Source organism: Grammomys surdaster, unplaced genomic scaffold, assembly GCF_004785775.1.
Source record: "Grammomys surdaster isolate TR1022 unplaced genomic scaffold, NIH_TR_1.0 282144, whole genome shotgun sequence".
Classification (NCBI taxonomy): domain Eukaryota; kingdom Metazoa; phylum Chordata; class Mammalia; order Rodentia; family Muridae; genus Grammomys; species Grammomys surdaster.
In genome coordinates, this window is record NW_021625391.1 from 1 (window position 1) to 10,550 (window position 10,550).

Genomic DNA, 10,550 nt, shown 5'->3' on the forward strand with positions numbered 1-10,550 from the left:
AGGAAAATTAAAAGTAAAACGGGGAAGGTTCGCCACTTAGGAATCTCCCAATCCTCTCCGCTTCAAAATGGCTGCCAAGAAGCAGGATTTAGGAAGTGGTGCGAGGGTAAGTATGAAACATTATCCGCATGATGGCAGTGTTGCCCCAGTGTAGAGACAGTGTTCTGACTGCCAATCTCTGGCCCCGCCATTACAGTCTGAAAAAAACTCCAACACATGGACAGAGTACAGCAACTAGGGCAGCTTTCCTTAAAAGGAGGATTCATCTGCAGGAGGGGATACCTTCCATTGAATTTCTCAGTATTGGCACAACTAGCACATCCATCTGTACCTTCATAGGAATCAACCACCAAAACCCCAAGAATAAAATCTCTAATGTGTGAAGGAAACTGCATGGAATCTATAATCCGGGCAGGAAGGTAAGAAAGGGAGAAGGAGCTTGGAGGCACCCACCTTCCTCAAGCATCAGGTGTTTTGAAGAAATCAATGGCTGCTCAATGATCAAGTCTATGGTCTCACCTTCACCCAGCAGCAGTCTACCCCTGGTCTTGTGGTGTGGAGGTTAAATCTTATCATCCAGTCCTAGGTAGAAAGAAAAAAAAAATGCTGCCAACTCAGGGTCTTGAGAAGATCAAACCTAGGATCCAGAAAACCTGGTTCTCTGATTCCCTTCACAGATTCCCTGGGCACCATACCTCATCCTGACTTGGGCAACTGGACTTGAGTGTCCAGCCAAGCTGACTACCCGACTGTAGTGGATTTCTAGGAAGGTCTCAAGATTTAATGCTCTATACTATTTGGGGTGGCAAGTCTATTGAAATCACTGTAAATCCCAATCAGATAGATCACAGAGTATGTTTGACCTGAAATCAAAACTGAACATTCAATACATTTCCATTAAGATTGTACTATATTATGTACTAACACCTCATACCTATATTTTGAAGGAACGAGAAGGGGACGGTTAAGGTGGGAGGGGGAGTGGGAGGAGATGGAGGGAGAGAACACTGGAACTGAGGGTCTTTTCAACCTCTTTAACTCTGTCTGTGTGTTCAGAAAACAAAGTTTTTCTTTGATATCAGCATTCCATACAGCCTGTTAGACACCTGATGATAACTTTTGTGTACTTTTAAGTGTACATACATATTTTTGTATTTAGGGTTTCTGAAAATATCCTGCAGCATACAATGTGTGCTGTAGTTTGAATAATACAAAATGTATATGGTACCAACATTTCCTATTTAAACAGTGAATACATTAATCTGTACATCACATTAATTTCTACTTACCTTTTAAAACTGATATACATGTGTGTCTATTATATTTGTTTGAATGCATGTGTGTGTTCAGGACAACCTCAGGAATCTGAGTTCCTCTATAGTTAGAATTATGGGAACGGAATTCATGTGGTTAGGCTGGGAACCAAGAACCTTGATCCTCTCACCAGATCCAGTATTTTTCTTTAAATAATACACAAATGCATGGCACTGATTATCCTATGGAAAACATTATAGCATGATTAGCACTGAAACAAGCCCATATGTACGTGGATATACTTGAATAGAAATACTCTACTTCAGGGCAATTAAACACACATTGAAGGCAGTGGACAAAAATCTAGACTCTTTTAATAATTTCCCCATTAATATATGTCATTCTTGGACTTTCCATTCATCTGTACACACATGACTCAATTTTCTCTTCATTTATTATAGCTCAAGTACCTCATACACTTCTTAGGCATGCTGAATGATTCTCCCTAGATATTCTCTGACATAGTATTAGGGGCTGGAGTTTGGTTCTTTACAATGGTATTTTTTAATATGCTGGGATAAAATCTAGATCTTCCTGTATTCCAGCAAAGCACTATGAGCTATGAAGACAGCACCAATGACTGCTAACTTGGTTTCAAATTTTACGTGTGTCAGCATTTTCCACCAGGAATGGAGGTGCACCACTCAGGTATTCTTCCTCCAAGAAGATAGAAGGAGGAATTTTATCCCTGGAACTGGAGTAACAGACAAGTGTGAGCCATCATGTGGGTGCTGAGGCTATAATCTGTGTTCACTGCAAGAGAAAACTGTACATTTAACTACTGAGATTTCACTTCAGGCACTGAAGACTGATTTTAAAATACATCCTTTTACTTTGGATATTTGTCAAATAGTCCCTGCTTTTACACTACATATCTGGGTATAATAATAATACCATCAGGTGAAAATTAATGTCAGAACTAAGCGACAATAGTAAAATGTGACCATATCTTGAATCGTCAAAGGACTCTGGGTTCTGCCACAAAGATGTTTGCATGTTTACTGCTGCAGTGTGAACAAGATTTGACATGTGGAAAATGAAAATACATATGGAAAGTGGAGTGTTTTTTGGCCATGAAGAAAAAATGAAGTAATAGAAACACATGGAAAATAATATATAGAACAAGAAAATCAGCGTGAAGAAAATCTCAGGCTCAGACAGACAGATACAAATTGTTCTCTCTCATATGCAGAGTTAAAGTTTGCATTCATGTGAGCATGCACACACATTTGTCTATGTGTAAGTTGGTGTTGTAACTGGATCATGAAATTAGAAATGGGATCATGAGAGGAACAGAGAAGCTCTGAGGGGGGAGACGTGTTCAGTGAGAAATGGACTACTGTGACATGAAAGAGAAAATGGCACTTATTGGAAGAGGGAGGGGTAAAAGGAATGTCAGCAGGGGGACAGGGAAGACAGGCTCAGAGGGAGAAAAACAAGAGCAAAGTATATATAAAAAGTGCCTTGGTGAAACCTATTATTTTGTATACTACTTGAAAACAATATTAAAATAAAAAACTCCTGAATGAGCTATACCATGAATTAATGAAATATATATATATAAAATCACGACAGGAAAGTCTTTAAATAAATACCATTTTAAAACAATGTCCAAATTATAGATACTATAAAGTGATCAAAACTTACACAAGCATATATATTATTATTAAGATGGTATATGGAAATGCAAGACATATGCTTCTTTCACATATTAAACATTATTGGGACTATTGGAGGGCCAATTTTTCTTAGACATTGTGAAATCTGATGTCCCAAGGCAACATGAAATCACTGAAAATGTATCTTATTTTTCAGTAAATGTGCTTAGCCAGCAGAATAGCTTCACACACATAGAAAACATTCACTAAAAATAATTAATCAGTTCTCATAAAAAATGAGATCTCATATTAATCTCATTAAATCTTACCTACAATTCCATCTAAATATTACAAGTAAGATTTACTATCGTTAATATTTCTCAAAATACTTGAAGTTGAAAACCTGACAGTTGCATACTCAAGTTACTGAGGATCAAACCAAGGACCTAGGGCACACAGCATTCAAACCCCTCGGCTATGACACTTCATATTTATCTTCTCCTAAACCTCAGAGCATACTTGTATAGAAATTACAAGAAATAAATAGCAGCAAAAATTTAAATAACGCTATGCTCCTGGACAGGTGAAAATGAACGAAACTGGAAATACCCTCCATAGCAGAGGGAAGAATCCTAAAATCTCTGCTAAATCTGAGCTTCAGTTTGGCTGAATGTGGAAAACAGGATACACACAAAAAATACCTTTCCACGTACTCAGACCTAGGCAAACTGAGGAAACTATTTCAAGATCCACAAAACTTTAGGCAGCCATATTCTTTGGTGCATTTCTCTGTGAATTCCATCTTTTCAGAAAGGAAATATCCTATTTAACAGAAGGAAAAGAGTCCAAGGACTCTTCAAAGTAGGTAGAATTAGGCCTCAGATTCACTTCACATGGAATACAAGATCAATAAAATGAAATGAAAGAAAATAAAATACTGTTCAAAGTATCAAGTATGAACAAAACTCAGGACAGCCACCCTTGCCGTTTTTTCAGACACAAAGGGCGGGGGACAATCGCTCACAAGCTCGTGAGTGGAGCTCTACTGCCATCATGAGGACACGGTTTCACAACTCACAGCACCACTGGGCTTCCTTCCCATGATTCTTAGCAATGGCAGAAGATGGCGATTACTAACAACAAGAACAGCTGTGGGTGCCTAGTTGGGCTTACCCCACTTCTCCTCAGGCCCCAACAGAAACTCAGACTGTAGTGCTGTCTCATCAGATCCTGGAGACTGAGGCCGCCCTAGGACACCAGCTAGTAGATTAACATCGCTAGCTGAGCAGGGTGAAACCCGCCCCTCTGCTTCCTGTTCCTCCATCCCTCTGCTTCCTGTTCCTGGACCACAACTCAACTGTGCACTTGGCCCTGGGCCCTCAGTCAGCAGGGTCTGCACTAATACTCTGAAAGGTCCTGTGATTGCAGTCTTACGACAGAAGGAGGGGGAAAAAAAAATCAGTAAACGGCAGGGTTTCCCATTTAAGAATCCCCCTGATCCTTCCCTACCCTTCAAAGTTGCTGGCAACAAGATTCAGGACGAGGTGTACAAGTGTGGGTATGTGGGAAACATTTTCTGCATAATTGCAGTGTTGACCCCGAGAACCAATGGTGTCCTGACTACAGCTCTCTCCTCCTGCCTTTACAAACTGTAATAAATGGGAGCCCTCTTTGCATTTTTCCTATATTGTGAGAAAAATTGATCTGGATAGTGCAGCTTCCATTTTAATTTTATGTTGATACCACATCTATTGGATAAGGACCTGTATCAGACCTCAAGCACCAAAAGAGAGCCAGACAGATTGGGGCAGACTGAAAGTGTCTGAAGCACCTGCCCTCCTTTCTTGTGCATCCTCTCTGAAGACCTGAGAGCCAGAAGTGAAGGCCTAGTCAATGACAATCCTGCATTTCTCCTCTTCTTCAGCCAGCAGCATTCTAGGTCCAGTCCTTTCTCATGGTACCTGATTGTCTTTGGATCTCGGGGACAAGTCTCAGCATTCAGTTTTAGGTAAGAAATGAAATTACAGCTAATTCAGGACCTGGATTGGAGCAAAGTGGGCACCAGGAACACAGGTTGTCTACCAGATTCACTTGTTCCCTAGGTTTCATACTCCCAGTCGTGATGGATGTAACAGGCCCTGTGTGGACAGCAGGATGTGGCCTGTAAGGAAGATCTGGGGCCTGCTGAAGATTGAATGCTCCAGAAACCCAAGCATTTCCAGTGTTCCAGTGCTTCCAACAGTCTAACAGTTTCCCCTGGTTTCACTTTGGATCCCTTAATTCTTCATCATGCTTTCAGTTGGGCATCAGTGTTATTTTTCCTCATTGATGCTTAAGATATACACCATACACAGGATCCAGAAAGTACTTTCGTTAAACTTAATATTCACACTGATGAATTTTCCACATTGACTGCAACTCACCCAATGCCTAGACACACAGCTCACTATAGATAATGAAGCACTCATTAAATGTGCATTGAAATGAATTATGTTGCACAATGATTTTCATGTCTTTCATTTTGAAGGTTGGAGCTTAGTATATATAACATAGCCAAGGCTAAGGAATTGTTATAGCTCAGAGTTTGAGGCTTGCATATTCTAATGAGTAATTGTTAGCCTGGAAACTAAGAAAAAGAAAAAAAAAAACAAAGAAAAAAACCAATGTATTATTTAATACATTAGTAAGTTTCTACTCATATACAATACAAACTTTTAAAATCAGAATACAGGTTTATAGCCTCATGCTTTCTTTGAAGATTTTATATGTGTGTATGCATGTGTATATGCCTAGGTGTATGAGTGTATGTTATGTGTGTGCAAGTAACCACAAAGGCCAAAAGGGGGTGTTGGTTTCCTTGACACTACATTTAACAGGAAGTTGAGACCCCATTCATTTCAGTTAGGGTGCTGGGAACCAAGCCCAGGTCCTTTGGGAAAGCAAGAAATACTCTTAACTGATGAGCCACTTCTGGAGCCATGCTTCTTCCTGGCTTTATACTAAATTCTTACTTTACAATTGTATCTTGGACCTGTGCATGCTGGGGTTTATGTGGGATTCCCACCCTACAGAAGGATGGAGTGTTGCTGCCTAGCTGGGTCAACAGAGCAAGCTCAAGACCCTAGCCTTCTCCAGCCTACACTTTCCCCATCACTGAGAAGCTTCATGGGAAATCATGCTTTCTTGGCAATTGTACATCCTTGTGGCGTTAGTAATGCACTAGCTGTGGTCAAAAACATCATCTTAGTGCCCTTCCTACCTGAGAAACATCACCTGGAGAAAAAGGCGCCAGGGAACACAACTGTTTTGACTTCTATAGGATCTTCTGAAGGGTCTAATTATTCTTTTGTTTTTTTCATCTGAAACCAAACTTTTAGCAAAAGAATTGATTTCTTAACAATCAAAGGTGTGCTGGGCAGTGGTGGCACACACCTTTAATCCCAGCACTTGGGAGGCAGAGGCAGGTAGATTTCTGAGTTTGAGGCCAGGCTGGTCTACAGAGTGAGTTCCAGGACAGCCAGGGCTATAAAGAGAAACCCTGTCTTGAAAAACCAAAACCAAAACAAACAAACAAAAAAAAAACCCAAAAACAAAAAAACAAAAACAAAAAGAAAGAAAGGAAGGAAGGAAGGAAGGAAGGAAGGAAGGAGGGAGGAAGGAAGGAAGAAATCAACTATGTTCCCTGCTTCCTCTAGGAGGTGTTTCTCATGCAGCTGGACCTCTGTTTGCCCAGCACTCTATGCCCCATTCTTTGCCACTGCATCAAATCTCTGTCTCAGACACAAAATGGACGTTCCAAATAAAAAGGGAGAAGAGTGTTCTGGAATTTAAATTTGGTGCTTAGAGGAAGGCATCTCTAATAACAGATCTGGTCTGAGGTTCTGCAAAAGATTCTTCTGTTAACTCAATAATTCTTATAGACTAATGGATTTCTATAAACACTTCTCATAACTAAGGTATTGACAAAGAGAGCAACAAAAACTAGTTCAACAGTTCTTAACTATATTCTATTGCTTCTTTAGCAGCCTAGGTTTCCCTTAGTCTCCTGAGATGGAGTCTTGAAGCCCAAGTGGTCTAAAAGACCCAAAGTAGCCTATTATGACTTTAAACTTCTGATCATCCTGCCTCCACCTTCTACTGCTAGGATTGCAGGCTGGCTCGACTGTTGATGAAGTGTTTAGATAGGATGCAAGCAGAAGGCCTCATGTATGGTACAAGCCCCAGGATACTTTCACTGCACAGCCTCAAGATTACCCTGATTAGTTGTTGAACTGATCATCTCAAATATTTCTGTGCATGCATTCAAAATATAAACAAGTACTTTTTAAAAGAGAAACTATGAAGATTAAGGAGTCATATCGAATAAGCAGTCGTCATGCAATCAATCACAAGGCATCTAGTATTTATTTTGATGTACTCAGGAACAATTAAAAGGTTCTTATAGAAAACAGCATAAACTATTTCAGACAGTAAATATAACTTCTTTGATAATTGTTAACACCTAGAGCATACAGGCTCTCCTAGGGCCTTAGAGGAATTTAAGGAAGGCCAGCTTCTAGCACTAGCTTCTCCAAACCTCTACAGACCAACCTTAACCCGAGTCAGTGGTTCTCAACCTTCCTAATGCCAAGACCCTGTCCCACAGTTCCTCATACTGTGCTGACCCCCAAACAGAAATCATTACTGTCGATGCAATTTCATGGCTGTAATTTTGATATTCTTATGAATCATAATGTAATTATCTGATAGGCAGGACATCTGGTATGCAAACCACAGGTTGAGAATCACTGCTCTACGGAAGAGGGCAGGAAGCTGAAATGGCGTTATATGTTTTGAAACTGCTTCCTCATGGTGGCAGTGTTATACTTCATATTTATACAAGCGCCATTTTGTAATGTCTTCCCCCTCCCTTCTTGTTTGGAAAAAAAGAAAACCCACAAGAAATATGGCTGCCTTATATACCATCCAGTTGGAAAGGACAAGATCAAACTATTGTGCTCTTGGTCTAACCAAAGTGTTTGGTTCTCAGTAAAACCAAACTTTGGCCTCACCAACCACCTCATTGTTAATATTTTCTCAGGAGTTAAATTGCATTCACATTAAACATTCAGATCTCCCCTTCTGGCAGATCTTGTCTGAAACACTGTACTCACAGTAGACACTGGAATTCGCCTCCATTTCTCATACTCTTTGTTGAATTGTTGGCAGCTCTTTGCTTAAAGACCTAAGAAGAGGCAGAGACAGTTCACATCAGACACCGCTTTCTAACCTGTGCTCTCTGCATATGGCATGAATTCCCACTAGGACACAGACACTTTGCTCATCCTTCAATAATTTTTCACACAATATATTCTGATCATGGTTTCCCCTTCCCCACTCATCTTCTCTAACCACCTACCTCCACCTCCAGGCCTCCTTTCTTGCCTCACTTTAAAAATCAAACACGGGCTATATGGTGATTCACTCCTTTAATTACAGCATTCAGGAGACAGAGCAGGCGGATCTTTCAGTTCTAGGTCACCCTGGACTACAGAGATCCCATCTTTTTAAAAATGGGTGAAGGGGTGTAAAATACAAACAAATCAGAAGTTTAAAAAATAAAAAGAAAAGCACTACTGCAGGATATTTGATCACATTGTGAACCCGAAGAATGCGACCTGGCAAGACCTTGTCATGGTAGGGCTCAGCCCTAGCACACATCTTGCAGAGTGAGGACAAACTAGATACAGTTAAAGAAGCCAGAGAATGAGGAGCCCAAAGGTTAAAACAGATCATCAAAGTTAGTGTGAGGCCAAGCACAGCGATTCAGTAAGAAACCTAGAGAAAAGCCAGATTGAATAAGTCAGCTTGGAGCGGAGTTTGAGCCAGAAAAGCAGGGTTGATGAACCAGCCAGAGATCAGAAAGACCTAGAAGGGGTGAGTTATTCAGCAGCAAGTCGCAGAGGCTGAAAACATTCTAGGCCCAATAAGACTGTATAGAAGTTAGAAGGTTCAAGGACTAGGCTTAGGTTAACAGACTGAAGGTAATAAAGCCCCCAAGACAACAATCATACAGAAGAATAAAGGTTACCTTTACAAAGGACAAGTATTACACATAGGTACACAGAAAGACATACAAATACAAAATCCATAAAAATATAAAATCAGAAACTATAACACAAACACAAAAGACTTATCAGAGCTGGGATCATATCTTCAACCTCTGTACGCCCTGCGCATGCTGTGGGTTCTCCGAGAATTCTGATGTGTGTCAGCCCTGTTATGTCTAGAAGACAGTTTCCTTGGTGTTATGCATGCCCTCTGACTCTTACATTCTTAAGGGTCATCATCTGCTTAGCTCCCAGGAACCTGAGGGGCCATTCATGAGCAAGTGTTCTACAAGACTCTCACTCTCGCCACACTGTCCACTGTGGGTCTCTCTGTTATTTCCCAACTACTGCAAGACGAAGCTGATGAAACATTTTTCAACCCCTTAGACTTTCTTGTGGAACATATGTTCTTGTGTGTGTTTATCTGTGTGTGTGCACAAACTGGACTTATAGAAATATATACAGTTCAATAAGGTAACACTTGATTACAATATGGAGTTTATAATACAAATAAATGCAGGCTTCAAGCTGGCCAACTTTTCTTCTTAGACATTGCTAGAAAGATATTTATAATTGAATTAATTCTCTCACCTGACAGAATAGATACAGACATGGAAAAAATATTCTGTAAAAATAACTCAAGACAGGCAGTGGTGGAAGGCTCATCCCTTGAATCCCACCACTGTGGAAGGAGAGGAAGAGGCAGGTGGATCTCTGTTAGTTCCAGGCCACCCTGGTCTAGAATGAGTTCTAGACCACTCAGGGCTACAGAGAAACCCTGTTTTGTGGAAAAAATAAAAAAATAAACAAAACAAAAAAAAAATAAACCCAAAAAAACAAAAGCAAAGAAAACAAAACAAAACATATTAATAAAATTATTTCATATAATAATGGATTCTCATTATTAATTTCACCAATTTTTTTCTAAATTTCCATCCCAATCATATTATGAATCAGATTTAATGCCACAAATAGTTCTCACAATATTAGGAAGTGGGAAATTCCAATGCACATAACTTAGAAGTGAATTAGCTCCCCATGTCCAGTAGTGAGGATCAAACCCTGAGGCTGTGACTTGTAACTCAGACATTGCAGCCCTCATGTATAGCCATTGAATTACTTGTGCTCACTTCACTGCAGGTTACTTCCCTTCTAAACCTCATACCACATCTTTATTGCATCAAAATTAAAAGAAACAAGGGTATCAAATTTTTAAATAAAACTAGGCACCTGAACAGAGTGGAAATGGAGGAAATGGGAAACACCCTACATGAGAGAAGGAAAAGCATCCTATGACCTCTCCTAAATTTGGGCTTTAGTTTGGCTTCACCTGAAAAACAAGACAAAAATTAAATACTTTTCAAAACACTCAGAACTGAGCAAAACCCCGGGCATTCACACTCCTTGGTACTATCTTTAATCGGTTTTTTTTCAGACACGAAGGGCGGGGGACAATCGCTCACAAGCTTGTGAGTGGAGCTCTACTGCCATCATGAGGACACGGTTTCACAACTCACAGCACCACTGGGCTTCCTTCCCATGATTCTTA

The 10,550-nt window shown here is 40.1% G+C and overlaps 1 long non-coding RNA gene across 1 annotated transcript; it reads right to left on the bottom strand.

The window, feature by feature from the left end:
• Positions 1-385: 385 nt before the first annotated feature.
• On the bottom strand, positions 386-8,744 carry LOC114616105. Its single transcript, XR_003710595.1, has 3 exons — positions 8,311-8,744; positions 8,066-8,136; positions 386-582 (listed from the first exon to the last, which is right to left on the bottom strand). It is a non-coding gene; the product is annotated as an uncharacterized LOC114616105 (long non-coding RNA).
• Between the last annotated feature and the right edge of the window lie 1,806 nt (positions 8,745-10,550).